This window comes from Kogia breviceps, chromosome 10 (assembly GCF_026419965.1).
Source record: "Kogia breviceps isolate mKogBre1 chromosome 10, mKogBre1 haplotype 1, whole genome shotgun sequence".
In the NCBI taxonomy this organism is placed as follows: Eukaryota; Metazoa; Chordata; class Mammalia; order Artiodactyla; family Physeteridae; genus Kogia; species Kogia breviceps.
This window is the reverse complement of record NC_081319.1, coordinates 29,583,113-29,596,239: the sequence shown is the minus strand read 5'-3', so window position 1 is coordinate 29,596,239 and position 13,127 is coordinate 29,583,113. Positions and strand designations below refer to the sequence as shown.

Sequence of the window (13,127 nt, the reverse complement as noted above, 5' to 3'; positions counted from 1 at the left end):
TAACTTTTGAACCTCATAGAGGAGAAGGACTCAGGGAAAGAGGGGGAATGGGTGAGGTGCAGATTACGCATGAAAATGGGCTTGTATATTATCTCTGTGGTTTTAAAAACATATATTAACATAGTTCTCATCAGTTAAAAACTATGAGTAATCTTACAAAAGAAAAAAAATGCTTACTCTAAGGAGATGATTAAACACTTACATTGACTACCTGTATTTACAGTGGTTATGATTCAATGTCAGACTAATAAGTTTTGCATCTATCTTAACTTGTACTTTAAAAGAGGTATGTGGAGGTTCTAATTAGAAATTAACTGAAGGCCACTTTGAATCATTATACTGTGGGAAGTAAATGATACTGTTGTTGTGTTTTACTTTTTTCCTTTTTTTTTTTTAATCACTACGAGTTCAAGGAAAGCTTGGTTTTCATTGAAAGAGGCAAGAAAAAACAGCTTCTGACTAAATGTCTATGACTTCAGTGTGGGGTGCCATACAACCTCTCTCTCCTCCTGATATATTTAATTAATGGAATGTTCAGTGATTTTTTTTTTTTCCTCCTCCAACAGGCCTACTCCGACCCTGAGCAATTTCTCCAGCCTTAGCTCCTCTGACTTCTTATCATGAAAAACACAGCTAAGCACTTGATTATATTTGGCCATATTTTTCTTTCTCCAATTTCTCAGTTTCTATTTTTAGAAAATACTTCTATTATAACTTTTTTTAAACATCTTTATTGGAGTATAATTGCTTTACAGTGGTGTGTTACTTTCTGCTATACAACAAAGTGAATCAGCTATACGTATACATATATCCCTGTATCTCCTCCCTCTTGCGTCTCCCTCCCACCCTCCCTATCCCACCCCTCTAGGTGGTCACAAAGCACCAAGCTGATCTCCCTGTGCTCTGCGGCTGCTTCCCACTAGCTATCTATTTTACATGTGGTAGTGTATATATGTCAATGCTACTCTCTCACTTCGTCCCAGCTTACCCTTCCCCCTCCCCGTGTCCTCAAGTCCATTCTCTATGTCTGCATCTTTATTCCTGTCCTGCCCCTAGCTTCCTCAGAACCTTTTTTTTCCCCTTAGATTCCAGATATATGTGTTAGCATACACTATTTATTTTTCTCTTTCTGATTTACTTCACTCTGTATGACAGCCTCTAGGTCCATCCACCTCACTACAAATAACTCAATTTTGGTTTTTTATGGCTGAGTAATATTCCATTGTAAAATGCTTCTATTATAACTTAATGTTCATCACAGTGTCTAGCACTGTGTCTTGAACTGAAGAACTATTCAAAAGAAAACATTAACAACAAATGTTGTTGATTAGGACCCGTATGAACAACCGCACTGTAGAAAAACTTTGAAAGGTAATTCCCCATTTCAAAGGTGTCTTCATTATTCTCCAGTCTTCCAAGAATCAGATCTCACTGACATATAACTCATATTCCCAACCTGAGAACATTCTAAGGCTACATCCCTTCATCAAAGTTAATTAGGAGAAAGTGTCACTCACCAGAAAATTCCACCTAACTGAAAACTGAACTGAAATGGCCAGGCTCAAATGGGGGCTGATCTGAATTTCTCATCAAGCGGCACTTTAAGGTATCATGGACAAGACTGCCTTAAGCTGGAAAAAGCTTTGATACCATCAGTTTTACACCAGAATCAAAAAACAATTTTCAACTTTTATTGCAAGGTTTGTTAATAAGTCTCTCCCCTTTTCGTCACAGTTATGAAAAACTCCTAATACTTGTGTTGCACGGGAACAAAGCTAGGGAGGACTTAAATTTCAGGTCTACTGGAGATATATTTTTCAAATACGATCATTGACATTGATTACTGCTGGAAACTACCTTCTCCCAAATCAAACAGAACCTGGAGTGATGGTAAATTCACATCAATAAACCTGTGATAAAGACTATCCTAAGAATCTATTTTCACTTATTCCTAAAACTCTAATCACTATGCATGACATCCAAATTCCTACCGCAATAGATGTTTTCTCTGGCTTATGGGAGCAGTGCAGCAATGGCTAACAGGTTTCAGCTCTCTTGCCAGTTTTGGGGTGGTTTTTTTTTTTAGTTTGCTTTTTTTTTTTTTAATTTTTAAATTTTATTTTATTTATGTTCTTATACAGCAGGTTCTTATTAGTCACCAATTTTATACACATCAGTGTATACATGTCAATCCCAACCGCCCAATTCAGCACACCACCAACCCCACCCCACCCCCGCCGCTTTCCCCCCTTGGTGTCCATACATTTGTTCTCTACATCTGTGTCTCAACTTCTCTTGCCAGTTTTGATTGCCAACTACTGCCTGCCACACAGTGGAGAGGAATTCTGAAGTTGCCTCTGGGCTTTGTGGAAGGGAAAAGCAAAATCCATCAGCAACATTTGCCAGTACGGCAAACTAGGGCTAATTGCTCTGGGTCCTCTCCCAGACCGTGCTTTGCTTCACACGTGGAAGGCTATGTTTCAGAACCCCCTTTGCAGTTGCACAGGGCCACATGACCAGCTCTGGGCCACTGGCTGTGATCAGTAGTAACATGCTCCGCATCACTGCCCATGTGCACTTGCCAATGCCTCTCTTCCACCATTGTAATAAACCTCGAGTCTTGAAATCAAGGTGCCACAAGTCAGCAGTGGAGTAAAACGATGAGCCACCCCTCGCAGGAGAGCAGCTCTGCGGAGACCCCTGGAACCACGGTGGGACCTCCAAGGATGAGAAATAAATGATGGTAGATTAAGCCTCAGAAATTTTGTTACTGTTGTTACTATTTTGTAACAATACATTATAACCCAGCCTGCTCTGACTTCTACACTAACTCCCAGAGCAGGGAGAGAAGGTAGGAGTGCCCAGTACTTGGCATTTCTTAGGGATCACAAATGAATATTCAGGAACACTGGTTGATCTTACATTTAAAACACCCACCAACACCATGGTGACTTTCCATCTGGCATAATGAGAATTTCTGTGTTCACATTGCTGACCTTCATTTTGCTCACTACCAACTGTGACTAGTACTTTGGCTCCTACCTGGCTCCTTTATCCTCTCTCTATTCTTTTCTGAAGCACACATATGTTCCAGAGCCGACTTGGCATATAATAATAATAAATACAATGTGTCTCTATAAAAAGCAAAAGGAAAAGTTGCCATTGTTGTGGCTCTTTTCAATGCCTGTGAGCACGGTAACATATTGAACTTTTACATATTTCAGTCACAGGGTCACTTGTGGCACCCTATAGTTTTGTAGATGAACTATAGCTGTTGTCAATCACATCAGGAAGATTTCTTCACATTTTTACATATCTGTAACAGCAGGCTTCCAGTAGAAAAGGTGTCTAACATTAGAACAAATGATCATTTGAGAACAAGCTTGTGTTCTTCCACAGTGCTTCCTAGATGCCAGGAACTGTTCCACGAACTTTACTAGTATCGATGTGTTTAATACTCCCAATGGTCTTGGAAGATTGCTACCATTTTTGCTGCCATTTTACACATTAAAAAAACTAGTGTGTGAGTTTTAATGCTCACAAAAAGCACTGATGTTTTTCTCATCATAAACTAGAAGAGCATTCCCAGATGAAACATAGAATGAGCAGCTGAATTTCAGGCAAACAACAAAAATCTTTTAGGGTAAGTATGTGCCACGTATCACATGGGATATACTTACACGAAACAAATTTTAAGTGAAATTTAACAAGAACCAACTGTTTGCGTTTTCCATCTTTCCTTTGCTCTACTCTTAAAATTGTGAATCCTAATAATTTCAAAACACATCCACTGAAGAAATGGACATTAAAATACTCTAAAATCTTTTAAAAAATTGCATTTATCTGAAATTCAAATTTATCTGGGCTCCTGTATTCTTATTTGCTAAATCTGGAAACTCAAAATTAGAAGCAATATTTGAAATTGCCATCAATACTCGATATTTTTAACTTTATTAAGCAACTAAACTAAGCTGACTACACGTCTCCATCAAAGAAAGTTAAAGAAGATATGAGGGAAAACAAAACCTTTCAATCTAGTCTATGATAAAAATAAATGCCAAAATATATTTCATTATAAAATTTGCTTTTACTTTCCTACTACTCAGCCTGTGACATTTGAGAAGGATCCAGATGTTGATATATGATTCTTCCAATCGTCACATTTTATATCTAAATTGGTGAAAATCCTACCTGTGAGTCTCTAAAGCATTCACTTTGTTTGGATTTGGGGGTGATGTTTGCAAGAAAACACAGAATATTCTTTCTTCTTTTTATTACTTTTACAGCATGAATATTCTAGCTCAGGCAGAGATGAAAGGACATAATAAATAGGAAACACTGCTTTCCCAATGTATGCCTGAAAAAGTCCTTGTCAGTCATATTCAGTAAAGTGCATCAAAAATAATGCTTACCATGGCAGGAGCCTGTGCTTAGTTTAACGTTCTGGGGACAAACAATGAAATAAGTGTAGGGTGAGACTAATAAAATTTTCAAATCTGAGGTACCTCAGAATAAAGTGCTTCCAGAGACTCTTAATAACATCATTTTAAACTCTTGGTTTCCCTTTCAGGGTCTATTTCATGTAGGGCCATGAGTTATTGCCAACAAGCTAATATCCACTCTCGGCACAAGCACAGTATGTCTCCAATCGCCATTCATCAAGACCTTCAAAACAATGTTTATCTTTCTGCTTGTTGTGAATATTAATAAATTAAGATCTTTAAACTGTCTAGAAAGAAGTAAGAAATAACTGCCAAGAGCTCCGGTGCAGATGTATTTACATACATTAGAGAAGTACCATTAACAGTAATTAATGGTGCTTTTACATCTCAAAACGCATTGCAATTGACTGTCGATTTGTTTTGGAGGTGTTTGCAATCACAAAACAAATCTCATCCTAAATGGATACTTAGTAATTTTTAATAATTTTAAACTGTGATGCTCTATTTAACGTTTTAGCAATTACACACTGTTTTTTGAAGAAAGCTTTTTAAATTTAGAATTTTTATTGAACGTTATTAAAGTTAATGAGACTGCATTATTTATGTTCTACCTTAATTCACAATGTTTTTAAAGGTCATGAAGGCTAATGTAAAAATTTGTATTTTGAAAAAAGCAAATTCAGTCAGTTAATGACTATACAATTAAAACATAATTCCACTACTCTCTTCCCCCCAACACACCCACTATATTCCGAAGGAACCCACATTTAGTAACATGGTATGTCTTCATGAGCGGTTTTAAAAATGAAAAGTTTAGGACATATGACCGTTAGGAAGTAGAACAGACACAAATGTTGAGAAGAACTTCACTAACCCCTGATTCTCTTCTGACTTGGTATGACTTTTGATTAGAACTAGAGTAAACAGTTCCTGGCAAACTACACTAAAGGATATTTATATCAACTGAACTTCTAAAGAAGTTAAAATTAGAAAAGATATATCTCCTAAGTCAATATATCCTGCAATATTTCACTGGTGACTTAAGTCTCATTTTGGTTGAGAAAACTAAGAGTAAAATAGAAAATACATTTGCTCTGAGGGTGCCAAGGCCATATGGAATAGAAATCTGAGCTAAAATAAACCTGTCTGTAGTCTTTCCATGGAAGAAGGAAACTGTAAAAACAGATATAGGGCGATCATGATATGAGTTACTAAGATATCATTTGCAAGCCTCTTCAATGTCTTTTCGGTCCACTTTATTTCCACTAGGAACAACTGCTTAACCCTTTGAGAGTAGTTCTTTGTAAGAATTCCTCACAACAATATACCTGCAAAATTAAACTGAGTTTCTTTGACCATTCACAGTATGGTGAGAGAGCATATAAGGCAATAATCCTAAATATACAACAAGAAACAAATATTTCACAATTACACAAATTTAAGAAAATACATAGGAGGAGTACCAAACAAACTTGGCATGTTTAAAAATATACTTGGTGCTTGTCAACTCTCAAATAGTACAGACATATTGTTTGTATTATCAATGATAACAAGAAAATCACAAAGAATTAATCATGAGTATCTGCCTTCATCTTAGGATCACAATAACAAGACCGACATGCTGCATTTCTTTTGTGAAGAGGCAAAAATCTAACACATGAATCCTATGAAGACAAAGCTAATCATTTTTATGTGTTTTTGAAGAATTCCAAATCAAGAAATCATGTCCCATTTTTGAGATGAATGTTTCCTTCTACCCCACACAACAAAGATGAGAGCATAAAGAGAAATTTTTGATATATGTGAGTAACTAAATGTACATATGCTGACTTCAATAAGGCTCTAATCTCAGAGATAAGGAGCCAGTATAGAAGTGTATCTTCAGTGAATTATCTCCTAAAAAATTATAACCTCCTTAATATCTACAGAAAAATATTATTTAAAAAAATGGTAAATTCACCAAGCACACACCATTTTGTCATTTAACCTTTGATTTCTGTCATTTGGCACCCCTTAATTCCAAAAGACAAGATTGATAGAGATGCCTCCAACACCTCATCTGCTCAAAGCAAGACAGTGAGATGATACCCAATACAAGACCTAAACGTTTCAACTCCATTGTCACCGATACAAGGGAATATGAGTTCCAGGAAGGAAAAACTGAATGCCGTGCTTGGATTTTTGCCATTGAGAACAATCTACTCTAGCGTGTGCTGTATGACACTGATATTTACTTTGAGTAGGTTTTTAAAATGATACCTGCTACAGTTATCATGGATCCATGCATCCTTAAAGTCTTACAGGTTATAGAATAGCAGGGGCAAATATTTTTTATAAGCCATATGGCACTGTTGTCGTTTTGTTCCCTGGAGGAAGAGATACTTTTCCAACTATCACACTACCTTTCTATTCCTGGGGTCAGCTGAATCTGGTCATGATCCTGGACAAAAACTGTGATGGAGAATTGGTTTTCTGTGATGGAGGTTCCTGGAGCTCATACTCTGGATGTGCGCAGATTTTTAAGGCAACCGTGGCCAATGGAGGTAGAGAAGATGAGGGCACTGCTATTTTCAAGACACATGCAGGTGGTGCTCGATCGTGATGATCATTACTGATGATGACAACAGCTGCTGACATTTACAGAGGGAGTGCAATGTCATGTACAACATGCACAAGGCTTTAACATGTCACCTTACCATAACCTCACAACACCGTTGTGACTTAAAACTATTAGCAACACAACCTCACAGATGAAAAAAAATAAAGGCACAGTAGTTACCTGGCCCAAGGTCACTGGGAGTTGAACTCAAACCTGTTCATTTACTGAGCCCATGCTGTTCACCACCACAGTGCCAGCTGTGTAAGGAGTCAGACTCAAGTCAGTCACCGCTACGCCTCTCCTATAACCTTGACCAAGTTACTCAACATCACAAAGCCTCAGTTTCTCCATTTGTAATGTGTGGATTATAGCACTACCTGCCTTACAGGTATCAGAAAAAAACATTTCAAACTTGGAAATAGGCAAATGAGATTACTGGATTCCTTTAGTATAGGGTTCCCACTGCTGGGTGTGACTTTCTGTTTACAGGGCTATTTTACAACTGATGGGAGAGAGTAACTTGTGTGAGCTCTTATGGACCAGGAGGACATTATCCTGTTCTGTATCTGGCCCAACAACCTATCAAATCACTCACTCCACACACACACACACACACACACACACACACACACACACACACACACACACAATCTCAAATCATTTTTGGACTAATTTTAACATCTTACTAGGTCCCTCACCCTCTTAATGAGCTGAATAAGATCTTAAACTGTGTTTATATTTGCACAACAGCCATGAAGTTGCCCTTCTGAAAACTGATTTTTAACACTCGATTGTTCTGAGAATTAAGTGAGATGATGCAGACGAAATGTTCAGTATAGGGCCTGTCACATATGATTCAATGAATGTCATTTGTTAACATCACTGCTATCATCATCTCAATAACTGTCACCGCCACTACCATACTATTTAAATTTTTTAATGTTAAGAATTGTTTCTGTTTACTCATATTCAAATATTAACATTGAACAGTTAATAATCAGTTCTGAGAATAGTTCCAAAATTACAGTGTTACCCATAGCTGAAGCCACTTTACAATTTGGCCATGAAAGCAGTTATCTTGCAAATTACACACAGTACAGAAATGGAGTTTTTAAGGGATCCACTTTCCATGTACAGAAGGTTGTGCATCAGCCGGGCTGCCATCACCTCTGCTAAACAGGATTCATTAGAGGGATAACTGACAGTTGTTTCCCTTTCTAAGTGATTGCTCTGTAGTTCCATTATGTTCTGTCAAGGGAGTACTACTCATTAATTACCAATAAACTGAGCACCAACTGTGCTCGCAGTAGAAGGTTTGGAACTGTTAATCTTGGGGTGGGGAAGGTGACAGGAAGAGAAGAACTCCACCTGGCCAGGTGCAGGAGACCCATGGCGAGAGGACGTTATTACAGACATGGGCGGGGAGGGACAGGGCTTCTGAGAGGATGGAAGATCTCTGCTTTTGAGGCTCCTGGTATACTGAGAAAAGCAGAAAGGAAGAAATCTCAAACCAGTGGTCCAAAAAGTATGCCTATGTTTAAAAAAAAAAGCAAACTTTGAACAGGAAAAAATAAAATCAAAATAATTAAGATATTCCTAAGGTAATGACAGAACTTTTTTTTCTTTTTAAATTTTTTTAAAGTAATTCATTTATTTATTTTGGCTGCTTTGGGTCTTCGTTGCTGCACGCGGGCTTTCTTTAGTTGCGGCAAGCGGGGGCTACTCTTCGTTGCGATGTGCAGGCTTCTCATTGCGGTGGCTTCTCTTGTTGTGGAGCACAGGCTCTAGGCACGTGAGCTTCAGTAGTTGTGGCACACAGGCTCAGTAGTTGTGGCTCATGGGTGCAGTTGCTCCGCAGCACGTGAAATTTTCCCTTTGTAAATTCAAAGTACATGTCAGGTGAGTGGTCAAGAGGTATGGCAGAGGGCTTTTTGCATTCCAGCTAGAACACTTCTGTAACTCTCCTCTTTGGGAAATAATATCTAAAATCTAAATTGAGGCTTTTTGTGAAAATGCAGGCTGAAGCCCAATGGTTGAGCCCTCTTCCCTCACCCCTCAGACCCTGAGCTCTTTCAGTGAACCATCTCATATCCTGTGCTCCAGAGCTGGGCTCCTTGCCTGTTTGCTTTGTCTTTCACAACAGAGCCATTAGGAAGCTCTTTCTAGAGATTCTGGGATACACATCCTCGTTGCTCTCCAACTTCTTCCATCAGCCAAGCTGCATCCACAGCCACAGTGGTCTTTTGGTTCCTCCAATTCTTGCCATGTATTATTTACCATAATTTTTCTGAATGCACTTCATCACACAAGCTATCAGTCGGTTTCACATTCAAGTGTCTCACCTCATCCATAAGACTGCACCTTCTTGAGGGCGGGCACATGGCTGCGAAGGATAATTGACAATTACAGAGGGTCACTGCTGTGAAATCTGTCTGGCCAGGTGGGCACTTGGCAGAGCAGACAAGCAAGAGCCACCTTTGTTTATTCCTCCAGCATTCCCCTGCCACAGGAAAGGGAGACCATTGCTTTTAAAAAATGTTTTAAAGGTATCTGTGGATTTCTGGCTTCAGTAGAGCCCAAGACTCCCTGGTATGTGCAGACATCTGTTGGTATCTGAGTCCCTGTTCTACAGTGTTTTTAAAAAGAGGATCCTGGGTTTCCTTCAAGATCAAAAGAGAGCAGTGCTCTCTCCAAGAGACTGGTGCTGAAAGGTGGGAGAATATAGTGAACTGGGGCAAGAGGCCAAGAATTGGGTAGAGGTCAAGGTCAGCCAAAGGCCAAGTGAGAAAGACTAACAGAATCAGCTAATCAGCAATATACCTGGGCACTGAGGCAGGGGTAGGTATGACAGAAGAGGGACAGACCTAAAGGCCTGAGGGACAAGGGCAGAGACGGGAGGTGGGCACTGCAGGCCTATTCTGTCAGCTCCCGAGGAGGCGAAGAGCTTCCTTCGAGAAACTAGAGAATACAGGGGGCTCCAGCTCAGCCCAACTTGGCTTGAAAAAGGCACAAGCCCCAAGGCAAAAGCACTCCAGGCATTCTGGAAACACAAAGGGGCACCCATTAGAGGAGAGGAAGGAAAATTTCAAAAATTTTAATTTGGAATTAATTTCAAATGTATCCCCAAATTCCACGAACTAGAATAACACAAGGAACACCTCTCTACACCCCAGATCCATCTTGAGTTAACGTTTTCCCCATGTGCTTATCATTTGCACTTTCTCCCTATACACATACTGTTTATTTCCTGTCCTTATTTTGAAAATAAGTTTCATTCAGTGTGCATTTCTTAAGAATAAGGACAATTTCTCTTATCACCACAGTACAGCAACCAGCTTCAGTAAATGTAACATTGGTACCATACTTTATCTAATCCACCATCTTCTTTCCCAGTTTTGTCTATTAACTAGTGATGTCCCTTATGGCATTCTCCCTGTCCATTGTAAGATCTAGTATAGGCTCTCATTTAGTGCCCCTGTCTCTGTAGTCTCCTTTGATCTCAAACATTTCTTTGACTTTTTTGTTTCACGATATATCCCCACTTGTACTTTCCACATACTTTTTCTTTTTTTCTTCATAGAACTATTCCTTACTGGGGTTTCTCTGATGTGTCCTGGAGATTGGATTCGGGTTACGTATTCCTGGCCCCAAAACTGTACTGGCCACATTGTGCCCTTCTCAGGGTATCACATCAGGAAGGACACGATGACTGCCCTTCACTGGGGATCTTGCAATTTTGATCACCGGTCAAGATGTTGTCAGCTTTCTGCACTGCAGAGTCACCGTTTTTTTCTCAACAGAAGCCTGCCTCATATTCTGATCGTGGACAGTCTTCGCGGAGAGTCGCCACAGTTTCCTGCTTCAACAGTGCTTGGACGGAACCCGGCGCTCGTCCCCCGCTCCGGCCGGCCGCCCATCGCCAGCCCTCGCCACCACCTCACGGCGCCCTCCGGCCGCCCCCAGGTCCCCGCCGCCGCGTCTCCTCGGCCTCCCGCCATGACGACCGCGTCCCCCTCGCAGGGGCGCCGGCACCACCACCAGCACTCGGAGGCCGCCGTCAACCACCAGATCAACCTGGAGCTCTACGCCTCCTACGTCTACCTGTCCGGGTCGTACTACTTAGACCGCAGTGATGTGGCTTTGAAAAACTCTGCCAAATACTTTCTTCACCGATCTCGCTCGTGAGGAGAGGGTACATGCTGAAAAACTGATGAATCCGCTGCAGAACCAACGGGGTGGCCGAATCTTCCTTCAGGATATCAAGAAACCAGACCGAGAGGACTGGGAGAATGGGCTGAATGCAATGGAATGTGCGCTACACTTGGAACAAAGTGTGAATCAGTCACTACTGGAACTGCACAAACTGGCCACTGACAAAAATGACCCCAATTTGTGTGACTTCATTGAGACTCATTACCTGAATGAGCAGGTGAAATCCATCAAAGAATTGGGTGACCACATAACCAGCTTGCCCAAGATGGGGGCCCGCGCCCGAATCTGGCATGACAGAGTATCTCTTTGACAAGCACACCCTGGAATGCAGTGATAATGAGAGCTAAGCCTTAGGCTGGCTTCCTGTAGCCAGTGCATACATGTTTGGGTTACCTTTACCTTTTCTATAAGTTGTACCAAAACATCTGCAAGTTCTTTCCTTAGTACCATTCCTTCGAATGAAGTAATTTGGTACCTCCCCACCCCCCCAAAATATTCTGATTGTGTATTAGACAGGATGAGGATTTAGTTCACTATGTTGTAGTTACACACTGACAAAGTATACACATTTTTTAAAGCTTAAAAGTGTGTTTTGTTTGTTTTAAATAATGACACATGTTTAGGACCTGCATGTAATTGTTCACTTTGCACCCTCTACTGCTCTGGGCCGTGAGCTTTTATTATGCAAAAGCTGTGGTCTGTGAGCCATTGTTTGTCTGCGCTCCTTCCGGCCCTCTCAATAAAACAACACATACAGGGCTTCCCTGGTGGCGCAGTGGTTGAGAATCCGCCTGCCGATGCATGGGACACGGGTTCGTGCCCCGGTCCGGGAAGATCCCACATGCCGCGGAGCGGCTGGGCCCGTGAGCCATGGCCGCTGAGCCTGTGCGTCCGGAGCCTGTGCTCCGCAACGCGAGAGGCCACAACAGTGAGAGGCCCGCGTACCACAAAAACCAAAAACAAACAAACAAACAAACAAACAAAAAAACAACACATACAATAACCAATAAACATGCTGCTTTTAAAATGTGGTCCAGAAGTGGATTTTCACTTTTTGAAGTGCATCACAGGCTGTTTAAGCTAAGAGACATTTGAAATCAATTGATACAACATACATGCTTTTACAGTTGAGAAAATCAAGGCCTGGGGAGGAAAAAATGCACAAGGTCATGTAAAACAACAGTTCTTTAAGAATGATTATAAAATCAATATCAGGGGCCATGGCTGGCATGTTTTAAATTGAAATTAAAAATATCTGAGTGCTCAGCATACAGCAAAGGGTAAATACTGTTTGGTGCAACTTTGTTTTAACTACATGTGTTTATGAGTATGTATGCTCCTCTTTGTTGGGTAATGATATTAAATCTATTTCTTACTGAAGGTCATGGTTAAAAACCTTAAAAAAAAAAAAAAAAAAAAAAAGACCTCCATGAGAACCTAGGTCTTCCAATTTAAGAACCAGTAATCACTCTACTAGAAAGGTTCTTCTTTAACTTTTGTGTGAAAATAAATAAAGGTTGAAATGCAGTTTCTATTTCAAAAGGTCTGGGTTGGGATCTGAGAATCCGTATTTTGCATAGGCCTGTGGGTGATAATAAGCCACTGGTGCTGGCTTGTGAACACCTTTGAGAAGCATGGTGGAAATGCTATATCCCAGGAGGGACCTAGTTTACCGTGAAGGATATCGACATGAAGTAGGTATCGAACATATATATATATATATATTTGATATCTACATGAAGTAGGTATCAAATGTATATATATATATATTTTACATTTGTTAACAATTTAAATATGAATAACTAATTCTTGGAAATGTTTAGATTAAAACAAAAACCAAAAAACCTTCTACAGAGAATCAGCTCAACTCGCAG

The 13,127-nt window shown here is 40.1% G+C and overlaps 1 protein-coding gene and 1 pseudogene across 17 annotated transcripts in view; one reads left to right on the top strand and one right to left on the bottom strand.

Moving 5' to 3' along the window:
* Nucleotides 1-13,127, bottom strand: part of FHIT (fragile histidine triad diadenosine triphosphatase) — a 1,470,752-nt gene that overhangs the window by 549,126 nt on the left and 908,499 nt on the right. The gene's annotated exons all lie outside the window — the stretch shown is intronic.
* LOC131764617 (ferritin heavy chain pseudogene) lies at nt 11,038-11,600 on the top strand (annotated as a pseudogene).